The sequence below is a fragment of the Hemicordylus capensis genome, chromosome 1 (assembly GCF_027244095.1).
Source record: "Hemicordylus capensis ecotype Gifberg chromosome 1, rHemCap1.1.pri, whole genome shotgun sequence".
Taxonomy (NCBI): Eukaryota; Metazoa; Chordata; class Lepidosauria; order Squamata; family Cordylidae; genus Hemicordylus; species Hemicordylus capensis.
Window position 1 is genome coordinate 317,962,310 of NC_069657.1, and position 20,872 is coordinate 317,983,181.

At 42.1% G+C, this 20,872-nt stretch overlaps 1 long non-coding RNA gene across 1 annotated transcript in view; it reads left to right on the forward strand.

The window, feature by feature from the left end:
- Positions 1–1,904: 1,904 nt before the first annotated feature.
- LOC128344802 (uncharacterized) overlaps positions 1,905–20,872 on the forward strand; it is a 39,019-nt gene continuing 20,051 nt past the window's right edge. Inside the window, exons 1-2 of the long non-coding RNA XR_008316063.1 lie at positions 1,905–1,957; positions 4,171–4,267. This is a non-coding gene — a long non-coding RNA (uncharacterized LOC128344802). The remainder of the gene's footprint in view (positions 1,958–4,170; positions 4,268–20,872) is intronic.

A 20,872-nucleotide genomic window follows, 5' to 3' on the forward strand; every position in this document is an offset into this window, starting at 1 on the left:
GCGGTCATCTGGATGAGCAGCCAACAGTCAGAGGCTTCAGTGCCACAAACACAACACAATATTGATGCACATCTACAGATATACCAGTCTTATTACGATCTGCACAGAATAGGCCTTATTATGGCGAACATACTCCCCTTCCTTCTCATTTACAATTAGAGTTTGGGGGGAATGGAAGAAGATTCATTTCCTAGCCAGTGCATTGCAGTGGCAAATGCTGGCTTTAGATGTAGGAAATCCAAGTTCTCTGATTCCTGTTTAACACCGAAGCTCACTTGCTTGCATTGGACACGTCACTATCTTTTAGTCAAATGTAGCTTGTGAATAAAATTCCATTACGAGCTTGTCAAGAGAAAGGTGGGATAAATAACAACACCAGCTGACATTCCTCGTAGTGCAGAAACTATCCTTGCAGAGCTTAGAAACTAAGCTCTGTGTTCCTTCTTTCCTCTGCAGCCCAGCAGCAGCAGGGGCGGGGAGGGAGTAAAAAGCAGTGAGAATTGTTTCCCCACCCTCTGCGGCTGCTGGGTTGTGGAGGAAAGAAGAAATGCAACTAGTTTCAAAGCTCTTTATAATCTTGCAGGGGAGTAATCTTGCATTGTGGGAGCACTGCAGGGAATGTTAGCCACTAATTTTAGATATGGAGGCTCTTGCTTCTAGTTTTGGGCTTTAAATCTTGCCTCTCTTTAACGATGTTCCCTGGTTAACAATGGCTTTTGTTCAATTATGCTTAGTTTATAGAAGTTAGTGAGATCAAGCCTGCCTTCTTTTGCTATTGCCCTGCAATTGTATTTATTGCAGCTGTATTTTTTAATTTGTCACGGTGGCCTTTCCAATCTGTGAAAAGCTGAAAAATCTAAAGAAATGTGCTCTTCTCTACAAAAGAAATAAATGAATAGTTGTGCCATACAAGATCTGCGCATCCTAAATTGTTTCTGCCACTTTATCTCGAATGCAAAGCATTTTGTCTAGGACCTGCAGTGTGATCTTAGCTAGATAATAGTTTGGGGACTGTTGGATGAAGCACAAAATGAAAGACTGAAAAATCCAAAAGCTTTCATTGTACATTCTTTAGCCTTCTTGACACAAAGCTGAAAGTTCAGGCTGTTTGTGGTGTTGTCTACTAGTCTTGGCTTTTCAGGATACATGCATTATCATGACAGCTACACAAAATTGTGTAGCATTAATCTTAGTTTAGTGGTGTTGCTAACAAGTTGTAACTGAACAGAGTGAGATCCAAAGCCTCATTTTTATGCATACCCAGGGCTGATGTCATAGATTGACATTGTTGTGCAGCTGCAGGCAAGACCTCAAATGGGCCCAATGCTGATCCCTATGACCACCTCTGTGTCCATAGTATTTGTATGGTGATGACTCTCTCCGGGTCACACAGATAAAAAGGGCCCATAGAGGGCCATTTCTTAAGGGCCCTCTGAAATCTGGAGCCAATCTTATGCACACCCAGAGTAGAGGTAATTTAGTCTAATCTTAAACTATAAATTTTTAGCTTTGCCAATGTAAAAATGAATTAAATGGAGGCAGAATGCGGCCATGGTTCTTACATTAAGAAATGATTATGCATATATTATTTGTTTTGTAAATTTTAAGACAACACCAAGGTGACTTAAAGGTTGCAAACAGTAATTCAAATACAGATGGCTCTCATTATCCACGGACTCAGTATCTGCATTTCTGTGTATCTGTGATTGGGTCCCAGTTTCATGATCTGTGGGTAGAAAAATGGGCGAAATTCACCTATTTGAGCGGCCAGAAATGACCCAGAAATGACTTCCGATGTCATTTCTGGCAGCCATTTTCCAGCAGAGAGCCATTTTGTAGCGCTTAATTAATTTATTACTACTACTACTACTACTACTACTAATAATAATAATAATATTTGACAGTTTTCAGGGTTTGGTGGGGGCATTGCTGGAGAACTGGAGACCTGAAGAATAAGGTATTATTGTCTTTTTCTTCTCTTATTTCTGCCCCCCTTGCTTTTTTGTCCCCCTTTTTTTGTTAGGAAACTACACCCCAATTGGTTTCCATATTCGTGCCTAAAGTCAAGAATGGAACCCCCATGAATAACAAGGGCCACCTGTAGAATACAAACTCCAAGCTTACTGAGAGCAATAAGCACAATCCAAACCAGAGGAGAGTAAGAACCAAACCCAGATCCACAGAAAATGCAACAAGCAAGCTAAATGCTTTTGTCTAAACAAAATATCATGCCACTGGATACAGGGCCCTCAATGATGGTCATGGCAGAAAGTTCAGGGCAGCGATGCAAAAAACCTACAATTCAGACCCCAGGTGACTGTGCTGCTAGGACATCAGGAGAACCAGGGAAACCCTAGCCAGAATCTCCATCATGCCCTGAGGACCCAGCTCTCCCTATATCCTCTGATTCAAAAAGTCCTCTATCAATCCTAGCAGAGGCCCCTCCCATTAGCCAGAGCTAGGACTTGAACAATTGGGCAAGACTCCTTTATGAAACAGAGAGTTTTCTAGAGAAAGAGTGCACCCAATTTACCTTGCCTGGCCAATGGTTGTAAAATCTGGCAGTTTGCTGCAAGAAGTCATTAAACAACATTCTCTTCTATGTTGCAATACCCAGTCCTGGTTACCCTGCTCAGCAGTGGTCAAGGACTTGACTCTGGAGCTGTCCAAGGTCTGGTGTACCCCTGGATCCCTGCCTTTGCCGAGGTTCTGGAAGAGGATACAAAGATACATAATCATCAACATACAATGAAAAAAAACACATGTGGACTCGGAGTTCCATTGTCTGGGTTTGCTGCTGAGCAGGTCCTATCCCTTGTCCCCACCAGCCTGGCTTCACCAGTAATAAGACACTCAAAAGATCCTTCTCAGCAGTTGTAGAAGTTGGGAAGAGTATATGGGAGGAAACTGTCCTTTAGCTATCCTAGTCCCAAGCTGTTGAGGGCTTTAATATGAATATCTATCACCTTGAATTGTGTAGAATCCAAGGGAAAGAGTTGTTTTTGAATGGGGCTTTAGTTACTTGCATTCCAATCCTGGAGTAGAGGCATGACACAAAAATAGCCAGCAGCAAGAATACTTAAAAGCTGTCTGCACTTGCCTCTCTGTATATAATATCTATTTCATTATGCTATTAATATTCCTGATTCCACACCACTGGCTTGTCCTTGCACACCACAACTCTTTCCCCTGGATTCTATAAAATTCAAGGTGACAGTAGGCACGTGCCTGAAATGTTTCGGAGGCCATTATAAAGGTCTCAGAAATGTTTCGGCACTGGGGGGGTTCCGGGGTTTCGGCACCAGCAAGGGTAGTACTTTAAGGGTGGGGGAGGGTGTACTCACCCCTCCCGCTGGATTTCCCCCGCCGGTGCTCTGTTATCTTTAAGCCCCTCGGGGCGGCAGCATTCCTCCCTGCCACCCCGTTTCCCCCATCAACTGGAAGTAGCGAGCGTGCGTGCGCCCGTCGTGCACGTGCATGGCAGACGGGCGCACACACGTCATGTGCACACGTGCGCTCACTACTTCTGGTTACTTCCGGCTGATGGGGGAAATGGGGCAGCAGGGAGGAATGCTGCCGCCCCAAGGGGCTTAAAGCTAACAGAGCACCAGTGGGGGAAATGCAGCGGGAGGGGTGAGTACACCCTCCCCTGCCCTTAAAGTTATTCGTGTACATCCCTAGGTGATCACTATCCAGGGGATCTTGCCAAAGACCTTTATTTTTTGCTCTTACTCTAGGTATTATAATTATTTATTTTTCATACATCTTCAGAGTATGAATTATTCCCTCATGCCTCCTGATTACTGCTGGTAATATCAGGTCAGCACACTAATCCAAATATCAACATGGGACAAAGGAACACCTTTCCCCACTGCATGGCTGCCTTTTTCTAAGGCCAAGCATTGATCTGAGGCAGCTTCTAGGAAGCTAGATAATTTGAAATAATATGAACTATAGTTGAATGCAATTTCAGAAAAATTTCATCTAAATTTCAGGTTCTAAACTTTGTATATTGACTTCAGATGTGGACAGTGAAATTAAAAAATTAAGTACTTTTTAAGGCATTCTCTTGGTTTTCCAAGATTGTTCTTGTCAGCAGTTTTAGGAGCAGTATCATGATTACTTAACATTAGTTTTCTGACTCTCTCCTCTTGTCCTGTCCCAATACAGTATGTAATCTTCAAAAAAGCAAAAAACAAAACAAAACAACAAAAAAACCGTAAAGAGTTTGAGAAAAGTGTGCTGCATGAAAAACAGAGAATAAAAGGTATTCATGAAATTGTGTCACCTAATATTCCAAGGTGAAGAAAAATAATTTTGGTATAAACCCACAATATTGAACCAATAGCTGCTTCTCTTTTCTGGATGCCATGTCATACAATGGGCTTTAATTGGTGTGGTGGCTGAATATGTGGCACTTTGATAGAAGCTGAAACGTTCAAAAGTCTCTAGTGTTCCCTCAGCAGATGTGCATCAATAATACAAGCAAAACTACTTGGAATGGTGGAAATATCTCTCAACTCCTTTTGAACTTTATTTTCAATATATGAGAAAGCTGATGTTTCAAATTGTCTCTGATCTCAGAGCCCAAGGGCTAGTTATGCATCAACTGTATTAATAAAGGTAATCTGAGTGAAACATTTGTCAGAAGGGCTTTGGAAAAAAGACCATGGAAAAAAGTATTGCATGGAATTGAGCAAAGGGGCAAGCCCTCTGATTATAAATCTAAAATATTAAAATAATGGATTCACAGAATCCCTATTAGACATCAAAGCCAGCTTCTTATTGGTGTATGCTTTTAATTTATAGACCTCAATGCAGTCCAAAACCAAACCTGATAAATTGTACAGCAAATTCCCAACATGATTAAAAAAACCTGACTTTGGTTTGTTGCTCTCTACAAATATGTGATGTTGGGAAAGCAAGCCTTTAGTTAACTGGTTAATCCCTAATGCATTTCAGTGCTACTTAACAACAAATATCCAACAAATCAAGAAGACATGACACTCTTTCTAAAAAATGCCAATTAGTCAACAATGGACTATTTCTTATTTATTGTTTAGTTTTGGCATTTACAGTTTATAGGAATATAAAATCCAAGTCTGTCCAAGAAGTAATAGTAGTCTCAGCTAACAACTAATAAACACAAATAAGTCCTTTACGAGGAAGAATAAGAAGGAAACCAGAAATAAAGTGCAGCCAAACTGAAGTTTACAACACAGCTGAAAAGAAATGTAGCAACCCTTTTCATATATTAATTTTTTCCAAAAAAAAGTGAAGCTCTGGGCCATGACATTGTTTCAGATCCCAGAGCTAATCATTCAGTATTGACCAAAATGGCAAAAATAATTTCCTTATTTGGCTTACTTTCTTTTACCAATGGTCTTTGGATAAGCAATGAATCTTTCATGAGAGTCATATCATGTAATCTTTTACGAGGGCCATATCCTTGTATGAAAAATTTAAGTTAGCTGAGAGCCGATAATTGATTGCTATGAAGAGCAGTGATGCAGTGGGTTGTCTTGGCAGAACATCCACAACACCATTCCCATAGGACAAATGGGATATCCCATATTCCTACACATCATGCTTCTATAGAACCTAGCAAAAGGGGCTTAGGCAAATTCATGGAGGACAGGTCAATCAATGCCTACTAGTCTCGATGGCTATAGGCTACCTTCAGGCTTTCAGGAGAGCAATAGCAGGAGAGGGGACATGCCTTCATCTCCTGCTTGGGAGCTTCCTAGGTATATCTGGTGCAGAGTTGCTCACATGCCCAATCGACCAGCACTGCTGGGACCAACATGGCCTTGTAGAGGCTGGGGGAATGCAGCCCAGCTTCCAGAAATCTCTCAAGGCACTGCCCGAGGAGTGCGGTGCATTGAGGAATTTTCCTGCAAGCTGTGCACTCTAGGGAAACCATACATCCGGGAATGCAGTGTGTGCTCATGCCCTTTTGCCTGGGTAATAGCCGAGGACAAAAACCTGGGCTACCCAGTGCTTCACCCAAGTAGCCCTACCCAGGTAGGACTTGACAAGTTCAAGTAGGGCTGCTAGTGTGAACAGCCTTTTCCTTTATTTGGAGATTTGCAGTAGCATGGAGACATTTTCCCAGTCTGTCTTGCATTTCCCCTTCTAGTTTCAGCAAATATGATTTGTTTTTACTATGTTTTTTTCAACCCTGTCAGCTAAATTCCTGTGCCCAGCACTGAAGAAACAATTGGAGAAGAAGTAAGTAGAGTGTGTGATGCTATGCTATATCTCTATTCTCCTCCACCAGTCAGAAACAAAAGGCAAACATTGCCTTAGAAGATACATTGTGCCTGGGTATGATGGGAACTGTAGTCCCTTGTACTACTAGAGTGGAACAAGATTTTTCCCTAGTCATGAGCTTGTGGAAGCAGCACCTCACATTTAGTGGGGTTGGTATTTCTGTCTGCAAATGTTATACAGCACCATTACTCCCTTTACCATTCGGATCCATTTTCACTTCCTGTTCCAGATGTCCCCTCCTGCCCCTGTGGCAGTCCAGTTTCAATGGCAGTATGAGTTATGTTGGTCACAATATGGTATATCACCCTGCTCCCAAGGCTGTCAGTTGATGGACATTATTATGGCCACATTTGCATGTAAGGCAGATCCACAGTTGAATGGGCCAGAGGTTCCGGAAGCGTTACATCTGGATGCGTGGAAATGTGGTTTGGCATGGTGGTAAGAGGTTTCAGATTTGTAACTCCAGCCTGAACCTTTGGGTTGTACTGAGTTTTGTCATCACAACCTGAGGTTGGGCACAGCCTGCAGTATGTATGAATTCAGAATCACAGACTGAGTCTCCTGTAACTGGAGGAAGCTCCTCACTCAACTCTGGCCGTGATTGGCTGTGCAGGCTGTCCCTCATGGAAGAAGGAAGCCTGCACAGCCAGTTTCCTCTCCTCTCTGGAGTCTCACTGACTTCAGAGAGGGAGCTCTCCGCTATGTCCAAATTCGGATGGGAGAGTGGGGGAAGGGGGAGTAGAACTGCTGATCCATTGGACCCACGGTTCTGCGTTACATCTGAATGTGGCCTATGTGTACTTCCACAAGATGAGCCATTCCAGGGTGGACTGATCTACCTAGGTCCTGCTTCTGGATATTATTCTACAAAACAGAGTATATCAGATTCCTGGAGAAAGATTCATGGAAGGTGCCTTCCATCAGCTTTCAGCTCTCTGTCTTTTAGCATTTCCACTCAGAGCCTGATTACTGATGTTAAATCCATTATTACAAGATGGGCTTAATGTGGAAGCGAACTGGAAGTGATCCTTTTATCTAAGATTAGTGTGCGGGCTCCTGGTCTGTCCTGGGAAAGTGATGCACAGCATGGAGGGGGTTAACATCCCTCCCCCCCATGCCACTTTCTCCTTCTAGTCAGAGACACCTTATGATCACAGAGATAATCTCTTCACATTCAACAATATTTGCCTCTGCAGATAAAAATCTAAGGATATTCAGCATGGGGGTGAGGCTTCTGGGTGGGGTTTGCTGGACCACTCTCAGGACACTGTACACAGGTACAGTTTCCCCTTGTGTTTTAAAACATCCGAAGAGGGCTCCAGTGGAATGTGTTTGTGAATCATGGTTGTCCCTGCATTCAGCCTTCAGACTAATTCAAGTGTCCCCTGGCTGCCATACAAGGCAAGGTATGAATATCTGAGAATATCCTGGGACTGTGCAGCTGAGATGGTGCCATTTACATGCAAAACAGAGCGAGACCACCGGAGATGAAATGAAGCCAAAGCTGATGACTTTGCCCAAAGCAACACTTTCTCTTTGCCAGCACCAATTGCAGTACTGATGGAAAATTCCTCATCCCACCCACCCCCGCTCTCTGAGCTTCCAGAATTGGTTCAGACTGCATGTGGATTCTGCCCTGTCCCCCTTGGAGAGATTGGCCCTTTTTAACCTTCCAAAATGAGAGTCCCTACAGGATCTTGGCATTTTCATCAATTAAATATTTTCATTTCATACCAGTAATCAATACTACTTCAGAATACTAATGTCATACAATATCTTTGTCTCGGGTGCCTAAACGAATTATTCCTAAATAATGCATTGTCAAGCAAAAGGACAAATGTTCATTCTCCCTCAAGCACACAAAGAAACATGCAAAGAGAAATCACTGAACAATAAGCCATTGATTTTTCTGGTTCCAAAACTTTCATCTTGCTCAAAATAGGTAGAGACAACACACTATTGCAGGCAGTATAAACCAGAGGAATGATGTATATTATTGTCTTTCAAAAGTGGGCAAACAAAGAGGAAAACTCCAATAATGTCTCTTGTTTCTTCAACACTGAGGTCTGCAACAACGTTTGAAAAATAAGACAAAACAGGAAGATGGAAAGAAAAACATGGTACAAAATGTTTTTTAAACGGAACTACTCATTACAATTCTCTTATATTGTGGTACTAATACAAATGGCATTTAAGCAACAGCATAAGTAAGCTCAAAGTGACATTACAGTGGACCAATCACCCAACATAATGGTACTATAGTGCAATTAAGTATGCAGTCCTGGTGCATAACCCAAATATTCATCAAGACACATCAGATCACAGACCCCCTAATATACTGTATTATGTCAACACAAGGACTGTACAACCCTCACAGATCTACTTCCAGGTCAAATGAAGTGCTTCTGAGGGGATGGGGGATTGATGAAAATCACCTCCCCGCATGCGAGCACCTGCACTTCAGAAGTGGGACCACTGGTGCTGCACATGTGCTTTTTTTTTTTTTTGCACAGGCACAGCATAAGTTAGGATGTTGGCCACTATATGCAATGGTATGAAAAACAATGGAAGAAAAAGCATAAATTAATGGTTAAATCACTGAGTATGTAATGGTAATTCGGGCTCACACATGAGTTGGACTTGCAGGATGTCCCTACAGCTTTTGAAAAATTCCATAGAGTTGTGTTTTCAAGAATCAACATTGCTATTACAAGATCACAATGCACTTATAATGGGAATTAGGCACGCGAATGAATTGTGAATGTTGAATTTACATCCAATTCATTTCTTCCTTTAACTGTTGTGATAATACTACTCAATTTCCCCATCTTTCATTGGTTTTGCATATCAAAATTGTTGGGTCAGGAATGGTCTCTTATAATGCAGGTTTGCAGTACCAATGAATTTCCCCCTTGGTTTAGACCTCCAGATATTATTCTTACATAAGGAAACACGATAATAATCATACTGGGGCATTGTGAAGCATATAAGATGATTATAAAATGACTAGAAGGGGGGAAAGTGTAAGCCACTGAAACATGCACTTCACAATTTAGAAATAGGCAGAGCAATTTAAAAATTTAAATACCAATTTAACAGAGCAGACATTAACAGAGCAGGTATTAAAGTGACAGTGGTGGCTGTTTATGTGAGTATAACTCAACTTACACCATATCCAAAAAGGACTCCAGCTGGCATAAACTAAGCATGAGATAGTGCTTTAAATAGTGTTGCTACTGTGGATAGAGTAGAATCATGCTTCCATCCAGACACCCACTTAATTAAGCTTCTAGAATATGGATGGGCAGCATATGGTCCATGGCTCCTATCCGAGCTGCCAAGGCCTTTTCCTTGGCCTGGGCAATGCCATGTGGAGAATTACCTGCAGTGCAGGCTGATCCTTATGAAAGGAAACAGTGTGAGCTTTGCTGAGGAAAAGTGCTTGGCCTGCCTGGTTGCAGCCCATCAGTTATGTGTGACTTCTCTTCTACTTCCAATTACTTTTCTTTATCAGAGCCATTTTAACTGTTCATAGCACAATCAAGGGACATTTAGGTTTGATTCCTCTTCACTTTCACCTTGTGAAAAACTATTCCCAAATCAGTGTTTTGACAGCAATGCAGTGGTTTTACATAAGTTCTCCCCATGATGAATCTTAAAGCAGAGCTACAGTTGAGATTAATGGCCCTCCTGGCTTTCAGTAAAAGATGACTTTACAGGGAATATGTGGTAAAGTAGTATTGAACATATATATTATAAATGCATTCCTGCTATTATGACATCATCGAGAAAAGGAGATAAACTCTCAGAAACAGGACTATCCATCCAGCCTTTGTTCTTCTGACATGTCCGTGTTGTTCCCCATATACCTTGCAGCTGCAGTATGCTTACATGTCACTTGAAGAATGATGGCCAAAGCAGCCTTAAATGTCTGAAGTGCAGGGTTCTCCCCCTAGCACATGCTCCTCCCAACCTTGCCACCACACTGCCCTAATACATATGCCTTAGTCATAGGCCCCATTCACATGTAGCACCAAAGCTCAGTTAAACAAACCTGTGGTTAATTTCTGAACCCAAGAATCATGCTGCAGCAGATGACTGAGCAACTCCCATTTCACTACCTCCAGTTGCTGGCTAGAATAAGCCCACCCTCTTCCTAGTCCGCTGAGGCTCCATCCCAGCAATCTCCATTCTGCTCGTGTTACCAGACTGTGGGCATTGTGTCTGTCACCCAGCAACTATTGACTGCGATGAGTGTGTTTGCGTGTGTGTGGGGGGGAGGGCATGTGCTCTGTGCGACTGTGTCTTCTTGGCCTCGATCACCTGCTCTTGGCAGGAAAAATATATCTTAACGCTTTCCTTCCACTCCTTAGAGCAGTGACTTTCCCAGAATTCCTAAGCTACACAGCCATGCATATATGCCGTTAGTGATACCCCAGAATAGCGAGGGGCAGAATAGCAAGTGCCCTGAGGATCCTACCCCTGTCTGTTGGGGCCTCCACATGCCCCACTGTGAATGTATCAGTGCCATTAACAGAAACACACATCATGCATGTCAAGGAAGATTGACTTTCTTTAATTAACTGAACAAGAACAAGAGGACCACAGGTGTGGTTATTGTGGTAGTGTTCCTGCATTAGCTTCAATGGAACTTGCACTGTGCCCAGCTGCAGCATCTGCGTCTTGTGCACTAAGAGTGGAACACTCATTCATCACCCCACAGCTGTCTTTCCTGCTGTTGGGATGGTGGGCGGGGGGAATGTTCCCAGGAATATCTACAGAAAACTTATCTCATTGCCTGTACTTCTCTGCTGTTGCTCTGACTCCTATGTGCTGGCACAGGGGCAGCTGCTATGCATGTATAGAGACCTGTTTATGTCTGTCTGTATGAAGGGTTTAATGTCTCCTTAACATAAACACTGAAGTGATCGTGTTTGAGAACTCTCTCCTGCTGTCTTTGTATTTTCCTCCCAGCCTTTTCTTTCTCAGGAACACATCAGGTCCAAAGCAGCAGCCAGCGTGGTGTAGTGGTTAGAGTGCTGGACTAGGACCAGGGAGACCCAAGTTCAAATCCCCATTCAGCCATGATACTAGCTGGGTGACTCTGGGCCAGTCACTTCTCTCTCAGCCTAGCCTACTTCACAGGGTTGTTGTGAGGAGAAACCTAAGTATGTAGTACACCGCTCTGGGCTCCTTGGAGGAAGAGGGGGATAGAAATGTAATAAATAAACAAATAAATAAATAAATTCCAAGCTAGCTCTGTCCCTTTAAATGCAGGGACTCTAGAGATTCAGCATCCCTGTTGCCAAGCAGTGACAGGAGGAGTGAGGTGATGGCAGAAGCAAAGCTTTCGCTCTGAGAGAGCCAGCAAGAGAAGTGGCCAACATAGAATGGATGCATTTCTGAGCTGCTCTGAGCTGACCTCTTTATGGTGGCGGGAGGAGGTTCCTCATGATACCCACATTACAACAGCCACAGAACTTGGGCAACAAAATGGTGCTTCAGAACCTCCAGTTTCAGCAGCAACACTCACTACAAACCGATGGTTCGAATTCAGGTTTGGAGGCAAAAACAGAGCCACGGACGGCTGGGTGACAGAACTGTAGCTTCACACATTCAGACTATCAGAAATACTGACCTCAGCTATGTTTACCTGAGGTTTGGCATGATGTCTGAATTGGGCCAAATTCCGTAGGAATTAATTTGGAAAACAATCAAGATGTTTATAGCTTAGCTCATCATGGGTAGTTCAGAAAAGGTCCCAACTGAGTAGTCTATGTACTGCGGGATAATGAGAGTGTACCATGTTTGTATAAACCTAGTGTCCAGCACATGGTAGAATGAGTGCACTGAGACAGAATTAATATCTGTTGTTTCTGAGCTTCATCTGTTGCTGCTGCTGCTACTACTACTATTATATCACATTTCAACCAAATAGTTCTTAAAGTGGTTTATTTAGGAAAGAAGATGGTTCCATGTCCCCACAATCTTAAAAAGAAACACAAATCTCTGCTAGCAACAGCCACTGGAGGGATGCCATGCTGGGTTTGAACAGGCCAGTTGCTCTCTCCCAGCTTAATATTTTAAAAAACCACCACACTGAAAGGCGTCTCTTTGCCTATGCACTCTAGGTGCATCTCCCAGCCCCAATCCTAGTTGTTGTTCCCCACTCCTACACAATTTCTCCTTAGGCATACTTCCAAACAAATATCTTTAGGATTAGGGACGAAGGATCTTGCATGTGTTCCACTAAAAGCGGTGATGGATGTTACACACTTAACATGTTCATTACATTTAAAACCCTTACTAATTGAAACAGCTCCTGAAAGTCCCTTCCAGGGTATAATAAAGGCTGGGATTTGTCTCTAGCTTTATATTTTAATTCATTCTTGGTCTCATTGACTGTTTGACCTTCCTGAGTGATGCTGCAGTTGCTGGAGAGGTCAAGTGGGCAGGAGGGACACACACAGGAGCTGCCCAACAAGACAAACCGAGAGCAGGCTGCTCAGTAAGACCAGCACATTTATCTCTAAGGTGGTATTTTATGTTCAATTGAATAGAAAATAAAACAGTCTCAAAAACAAAAAAGCCCTTCAAAGTATTTTTGCACTCTTTTTAGAGAGGAAATACTTGCTCACGGGCCTCACATTCTTAGTTCTGGATCCAAATTCCACAAATGAGCAATTTAAGATTCCAAGTATGTTTGCCAGCTCACTTTTTCCTTTTGGCACAGCACTACCTTCTCCTGAGTTGCCAGTATCCCAACCCTTGGGGCTTACGTTTTGGTTCCTCAATGCTTCTCTTCCATTCTCAAAAGATAACACTGTAGAAAGCAAACTGAATTGGGTTCATATTGTGGGTGGCAAGACTTCAAGTGAGCAGACATGTTAAGGCTCAATCTCTTAGAAATCACAAAAGATCAAAAAGCTTGTAAACATTCATTTTGTGTTGCATTCACTCACCATGAATTCTGTGCACAGTCCCCTTAAGAAAAAATCCAGCCCTGACTGCCCCCTTACCATCTTTTGTTGAGCAAGTAGAAAGCCTTATGTAGGGCCGTGGTTTTATAGCCCAGTCAGGGAGCTGTATATAAGCTCATTAATAAAGCTATTGTGAGGGCTAGAAAAAGCTATATTTTACTCTTAGCATAACTGCAGCCATCTTGCTTCTGTAAGACTGCTTAAAAGCTATTAGGAAATAAATGATAGTGAGAAATTGCAAGCAAATCTCTTTTTGGGTGTCACAAGTTTCTGTGCTGAAACCACAAACAATGGCCAGACAGAACAGGATGCCAGTACTTGAGAAACACTTGAGTTTTGAAAACCGCAAGCAGAGAAACAGGAAGCCACCTCTTGATAGTGTGTGACAATATGTGACAACATGTCTGGAAAACAACTTATTTGAATATAGCCAATAGCATTATTTGCAGAAAAGGGGAACTGGGAGGAACTGGGTGGGCCTATGTGCTTGATTATCACAAAGCTATAAAATTGATTGTAACTGTTCCTGCTGTGTGCCATTTCTCTCTTGCATTGAAATGGACACCCTTTACTCAGCTGAATAAAGATACTTAATTCTCCTTTCTGGCTTCTTATTGAATTTGGCTGATTAATCATAAGAGACTAGCTGGAGGGCTTTTAGCCTTCCCGGAAAACTTGACCTCAACACTATTACATTACCAGCATCTGGGTGGAGTCAAGGTTCTACAGACTACCCACGTTTTACCTGCTTGATTTTGAACCTTCAGTATTCTTGCCAGGTCTTGGCTCCAGACCCGTAGCCAGTGGGGAGCGAGACCTAAGATGAACCTGGCCCTGCCCCCCTCAATTTTTTTAAACAAACAATAATTTTTAAATACCTGAATGTATCTTGTACTTAGGGTACTGATGGGGGCCAGATACACTGCCTCCCTGCTTTTTTGGTGCCCCCCCCAATTTTGGGGCTGGCTCCTTCCTTGGTGTGCTTAGGGAGCATCTGCCCCAGTCCTGCTGACAGTACTGAATGAGGAAAGAGGTTTCCACAGCAGTTGTACATATGTACTTTCAAGCTCTTCAGTGCTAGTTAATGTAAGTTTCTGCATTGCTCAATGATATAAGAACATAAGAACATCCCTGTTGGATCAGGCCCAAGGCCCATCTAGTCCAGCATCCTGTTTCACACAGTGGCCCACCTATTTTAAGCAGAAGTCACCTGAAGTAAACAGTGGTTGGCCAAGCAGGAACAACAGAAGCTGTGATGATGGTACATTGCTGGGTGACATGGAGACAGAGGATCGTTTTCCACAGATTTCTCTTTGGTTGATGACTTTAATTTGTTTGCTAACTGAGCAAAGAGGTACCTTTCCCAACTGCCAATTCTCTTATATTTAGCAAGGGCCCTATCCAACCCCAGCACAGCATCCCTCCAGTGGCTGTTGCTGGTATCTGCCTTATGTTTCTTTTTCGATTCTGAACCCTTTGGGGACAGTGGACCATATTATTTATGTTTTATTTTTCTAGGTAAACTGCATTGAGAACTTTGGTTGAAGAGTGGTATATCAATATTATTATTCTTTGTCATAGTTGTCATGGTTTGGACACTGGCTAACACACTGCATACAGAAATATGGGTGGTTGGAGCACTGCCTGCTCTGCTGAGTCTGTAAAAACCACCTACAGTGTTGTGGAGCAGGGCTGTTCTGCTTCATAATAGATTTGCACAAATGCAGTTGTACAATGTAATGACCATTATTCCCACTGGGCATCCTGTTGTGCAACTGCAACACTGTTGGTGGTGTTTACTGAGAGGCTGGTGGTGCTCCAACTGCCTTCATTTCTTTGCGTGGTGTGTCACCAGACATTATTCTTCGAACAGCCATGGCCAGCCACCATCTGTTTCTGCCTGCCTCATTCAAGCAGCAGTCACACCTGGCTTTGCATTGTTAAGGAAGCTACAGGGAGGTAGTACCTCCCTTGTAGCACCTTTGCTGTCAAGCTTTTGAGGAAACAGTTGTACAGAAAAGGGGGGAAATACACCCCTGGATGCTGCATACTTAGGCAAGCAGCACATCAGTTCTCCCGCTAACCTTTTAAGAAAAGATCCATGATTTAGCATACAAAACGGATTACCTTTCACCCCAATTAATGTTATAATAATGAGTACCAAAGGCAGAAATAATCTTTTGCCACTTATTATAAAGTGTTGCCAGCACAATCCCTTAAATTCAAGGCGTAGGTCACCAGCAGCCCTGACACAGTGGCAATCACACAGCTGTGGTTTACACCCATCCAAAGTTTTTTAAATAAAATGGGTCAATTTAATTTCCAGTGCTATCGGCATGGTGATCGGAGAAATGAAGCTCGGCTGAAATGGCTAGAGGTCTCTCAGATCTACTGAAAGTCGCACACAAAGTTTCAGGCTTCTCTTAATCATAAAATATGATTTCTTTCTTTCTTTCTTTCTTTCTTTCTTTCTTTCTTTCTTTCTTTCTTTCTTTCTTTCTTTCTTTCTTTTAAATGAAGAGTATTTATCCTTGAAACAAAATGGAATCAACTTAGGGGGTAAAACTAACCACCGCTCAAGCTTCCATAAACCCCATTCCATCCCCAATGGTTTAAGGGACTCATGGTGGATATTTTTCAAGTTTTCCAAGGCAATGCCTGGCATGTTCTCACAAGCACCAGGAAGGATTGTGCACTCATTATCCTTGCTGATACAGTCTTTATTTCCTAAGCAGTTCTAAACAAACCAAAACCAAACACACACCCCACCATGGCATCATTTTAATTGTTTGGTTTAATCTGATCCCATGTCTCCTTTGCATTTTTTATTGCTACTGTTATTTATCTAATGAGTAATTATACTTGAGAGGGGAAAATAATGTTGGAAGGCAGCACAGACACAGAGGGGCACCTTAAATGCATCGACATATTGAAGTAAGGCAGCTTTTAAGGAATGCCCTTGGACTTTCTCATAAAGGAGCAATTAGGCTGCCATCAGAGAGTCAGACTCCAAAGCAGAGGCATATTAGCCTCAAGCAGGAGTTCAACTGTTGAGCCTATGCTAGCTTCTCTTATTAAAAAGAAGAAGAAGCTTCCAGTCACTCAGAATATCGTGCAGTGAGGTACAAAATTCGATACATGACAATGGCTGCTTCTGGAATGGCACACTGGAGAAACCTGCTGAATGTGCAGTTATGCCCACCTAGGGTCTTTTAGCACCTGGCCTTATGTGGGCATCAGTCCTAAAGTCTCTTCTCACTTCCAGGGCTCAACTCTGAAACAGTGCCCAGTTGAAGGGAAGAAATATAAGGTCCCCCTAACAGAGCAAAGAGGCACCTTTTAAAAGTGGTGATTCTCTTTATTCAGCAGGGAGAGAGCAACTGGCCCTATCCACCCCCAGCACAGCATCCCTCCAGTGGTTGTTGTGTCTATCTTATGTTTCTTTTAAAGATTGTGAGCCCTTTGGGGGACAGTCACTTAATTAATTTATTTATATCTGTGTGAACTGCTTTGGGAACTTTTGTTGAAAAGTGATATATGAATATTCTTCTTATTCTTATCCCTTTATGAAATCTACAAGCCCAGTTTCCTGATACCATAAATGGCGGCCCCTCTATAGCCTTCTGAAAACAACTGCTGGGGGCATTATCACAAAAGGTAAAGTTACTAGGGCTTCTCCCTCCCACCACCACCCACTTCCTTCAAGTACTCCTCTGGAATATGTGAAATAAAAATAAAAGCGGGGAAAATTCATTTGTACCTAATTCTAAGGCAGTCCTCTTTGCTTTGCAATCCTCTGCAATGCTTCTTCAGAGCTGATCACTTGGGCCGTTCCCAGATGGCGATTTTACTTTGCTTCACAGTGGAAGGCCAAGTGTATGCTCACATATCCTACAGTTTTTAGTCAAAGTCCCTGTGAGCTATCAATCCATATTCAATTTGGGGTTTTCATTGCTCATTGGAGCTTAGCCTGATTTATGTCTGGGGTAAAAAAAATCCACTTTTTATATCATTTTTTGGGCATACTGGATATTTTGAATTTACTACAGGTTAATCCCACGGTAAAGTCTGATGCCTGGGAAAGCTCTTGGTGGTCATTCATCCAATTCCAGAAACAATTTTATCCAGCCCAAGAGAACATGATGAACCTGCCGAGTTTGACTTTCAAACTACCCAGAATATAGTTCCTTTCCTTGGAATAACATGGCTACAGAAAGTTGCTCCTTTCACACATGCATAGCTAGCAGTATGGGATCCATATCTGCAGTACTGAACTACAGTGGAGTATGCATGAACAATACAACCAAGTGGGAGGGCTTATTGTATGGTTCTTTGGGATATGGGATATTGCTCATTGGGTGGGAACTACAATAGTCCCTCCTCCGCCCAAATTCTGCTATTCTGCCTCATTGTGGCACGGGAGGGGGGTGTTCCTGGGAGGGATGAGTGGAGTACGCTGGGAGGTATACTCCCAGTAGGGTCACCCAAAGCGTGAAGGTCATTCCAGCTGCCCAGCTAAAGCAAGCAGGCACCTTTATTGGACAGCAGCGATACAGGAAGCCCATTTTTTGTGTGGAAAACAAAACATTTCAAGAGGCAGCAAATTTTGCATATAGATTTTCCTTTTCTCATGGTTTGGACACTTTCTCGGAAATTTTCATGTTAAATCTTACTAAACCATATATTCCTGCAAAACACACAGAACTTTCTTTATATATGATAATAGTGGCAAGAATACTTTATGCTTCTTGTTGGAAAACAAATCTGGTTCCTACTTTAGATGATTGTCAACTCAAACTTTGGGAATATGCATCGATGGCAAAAATTACTGCATATACTAAGAATAAATCTCAAGACTTTTTCTTTCAGACATGGGGACCATTTATGCAATATAATATATTGCACAGTTTGGTACCTCATCTGAAATTTCTTTGTAGAGAAATTTAATGCAGACTGTTGTTTTTAGATAGCAGGAACATATATTTTATTATTTTTCAGTTTTGCAGTTATATATTTTGCAGAGTAGGGTAAAGGAGAGAGAGAGAGAGAGAGAGAGAGAGAGACATGTCGGTTAAAAGAATTCAGTTTGATGCGTACAGATTGTAATGAGAATCATTGTATTTGCTTTGCTTGAGTATTTTATTTTATTTTTTATTTTTTATTTCTTTCTGTCTTCTTATCTCCATTTGTTTACATTTCTTTTAAAACAATAAAAAAAATTTAAAGAAAGGTGCTGGAGGTGGATGATCACTTCAGTGACAACGATAAAGGCATAATTTCATACCACATGGGAGAAGGCAATGGTAACCTACTCCTGTATCTTACCAAGAAAACTACATGGATAGACAAAATAGAATGATTGTTGATGTAGTGCAGGGCCCCTCAGGTCGGATGGTACTCAACGTGCTACTGAGGAAGAGCTGAGGATCTCTTAGAGTACCGATGGTGTTTATGACGTGGTTAGTTTAACGCCTTTTGCACATCTACAGTAGCGGCTGATGTTGCCATGCAGGAAAAGAAAATCCGAAGCTGCAAAGACAGAATTACAATGGGAACGTGAAATGTAAGAAGCACAAATATGGAAAAGCTCGACACAGTGTAGTTGATTCAAATGAATCGACTACAGATTGACATCTTGGGCATCAGTGAATTAAAGTGGACTGGAATAGGAAACTTTCCATCAGAAAAATCACACCGTTTACTACTCAGAACACAAAAAACAAAGAAGGAACAGTGTTGATTTCATAGTCAGGAAGGATATAGCAATGACCGTACTTGGGTACAATGTGGTCAGTGACCGACTAATATCAATTAGATTTTGTGGACAACCATTTAACATGATAGTTTTTCAAGTCTATGCCCCAATGACAGATGCAGAAGAAGAGGAAGTTGATGAGTTCTATGATCAAATTCAGTCTGAAACTGACATAACATTCAAGCAAGATGAGCTGCTGGTGGCTGGAGACTGGAATGCCAAATTTGGAAATAGTAAGGAGGAAAACACAGTCGGATTGTATGGCCTAGGAAACAGAAATGAAGCAGGAGAACAACTTATTAGTTTCTGCCAAGCCAATGATCTCTTCATTTCTAACCCATTCTTCAAACAACCAAAGTGGCACCTATACACACAGACATCACCAGATGGAATACACAGAAATCAAATTGATTACATTATTGGTGCAAGGGGGTGGAAGAGGGGGCCAATTGTGGAACAGATCACGAACTGCTCATGTGCAAGTTCCAAGTCAAGCTAAAGCAGAAAAACAAAGCTGCCCAGTTTCCATGATATGATCTTGAGAATGTACCCACCACTTTCAAGGAGAACATCAGGAACCGCTTTGAAGTTCTGAATCTCATTGATGGGGAAATAGAGGAACTGTGGAATGAAATCAAAGGTGTTTTTAAGGACAAATGTGAAAAGAGACTGCTGAAGACCAAGAAACAGAAGAAAGCAAAATCGATGTCAGAACAGATGGTGAAAATTGCCAAGAAGAGGAGAAAAGCCAAAGTCAAGAAAAATAAAGCCATCAGGCGGGAACTTAATAGGGAATTTCAGAAAACTGTTAGAAGAGACAAGGAACAGTACTACAATAACATCTGTAAAGACCTTGAGGATTATTATTATTATTATTATTATTATTATTATTATTATTATTACATTTATATCCCGCTTTTCCTCCTAGGAGCCCAGAGCAGTGTACTACATACTTAGGTTTCTATTTCACAACAACCCTGTGAAGTAGGCTAGGCTGAGAGAGAAGTGACTGGCCCAGAGTCACCCAGCTAGTATCATGGCTGAATGGGGATTTGAACTCGAGTATCCCCGATCCTAGTCCAGCACTCTAACCACTACAACATGGAAAAACAAGGAAATTTTTCCAAAAGATCTCTGAATTCAGAAGGAGGTTCCAGCCTCAAATTAGTAAGTTAAGGGATGCCAAAGGAATGATTCAGAGAAGATCAAACAGAGATGGAAGGAGTATACTGAAAATCTGTACAGCAAGGACGTCAACATCCAAGATACTCTAGAAGATATTCCCATACTTGCAAGAACCTCTAGTAGTTGAAGATGAAGTTAGATCAGCACTCTGGTCCGTTACCAAGCTGGAAGGCTGCAGGAATTGATGGAATAGCTACAGAAATATGGCAGGCAACAGAAGAAGAATCAGTCAAGGCTCTGAACAAACTATGGCAGCAAATCTGGAGAACAACACAGTGGCCAACAGATTGGAAGAGGTCAGTCTACATACCCATACCAAAGAAAGGAGACTTAACAGATTGTGCAAACCATCGCACAATATCCTTAATTTCACATGCTAGCAAAATAATGCTAAGGATTATCCAATGCAGCTTAGAGCCCTACATGGAAAGGGAAATGCCGGATGTTCAAGCCGGTTTCAGAAAAGGCCGAGGAACAAGAGACATCATTGCTGATGCATGCTGGATAATTGAGAAAGCCAAAGAATACCCAGAAGTAGTCAATATGTGCTTTATTGACTACAGAAAAGCCTTCAATTCCATCTATCATGTCAAGTTGTGGAATATCCTTAGGAAAATGGGCATCCAAGAACATCTCATTGTTCTCATGCTAAACTTATACACAGGACAGGAAGCCACAG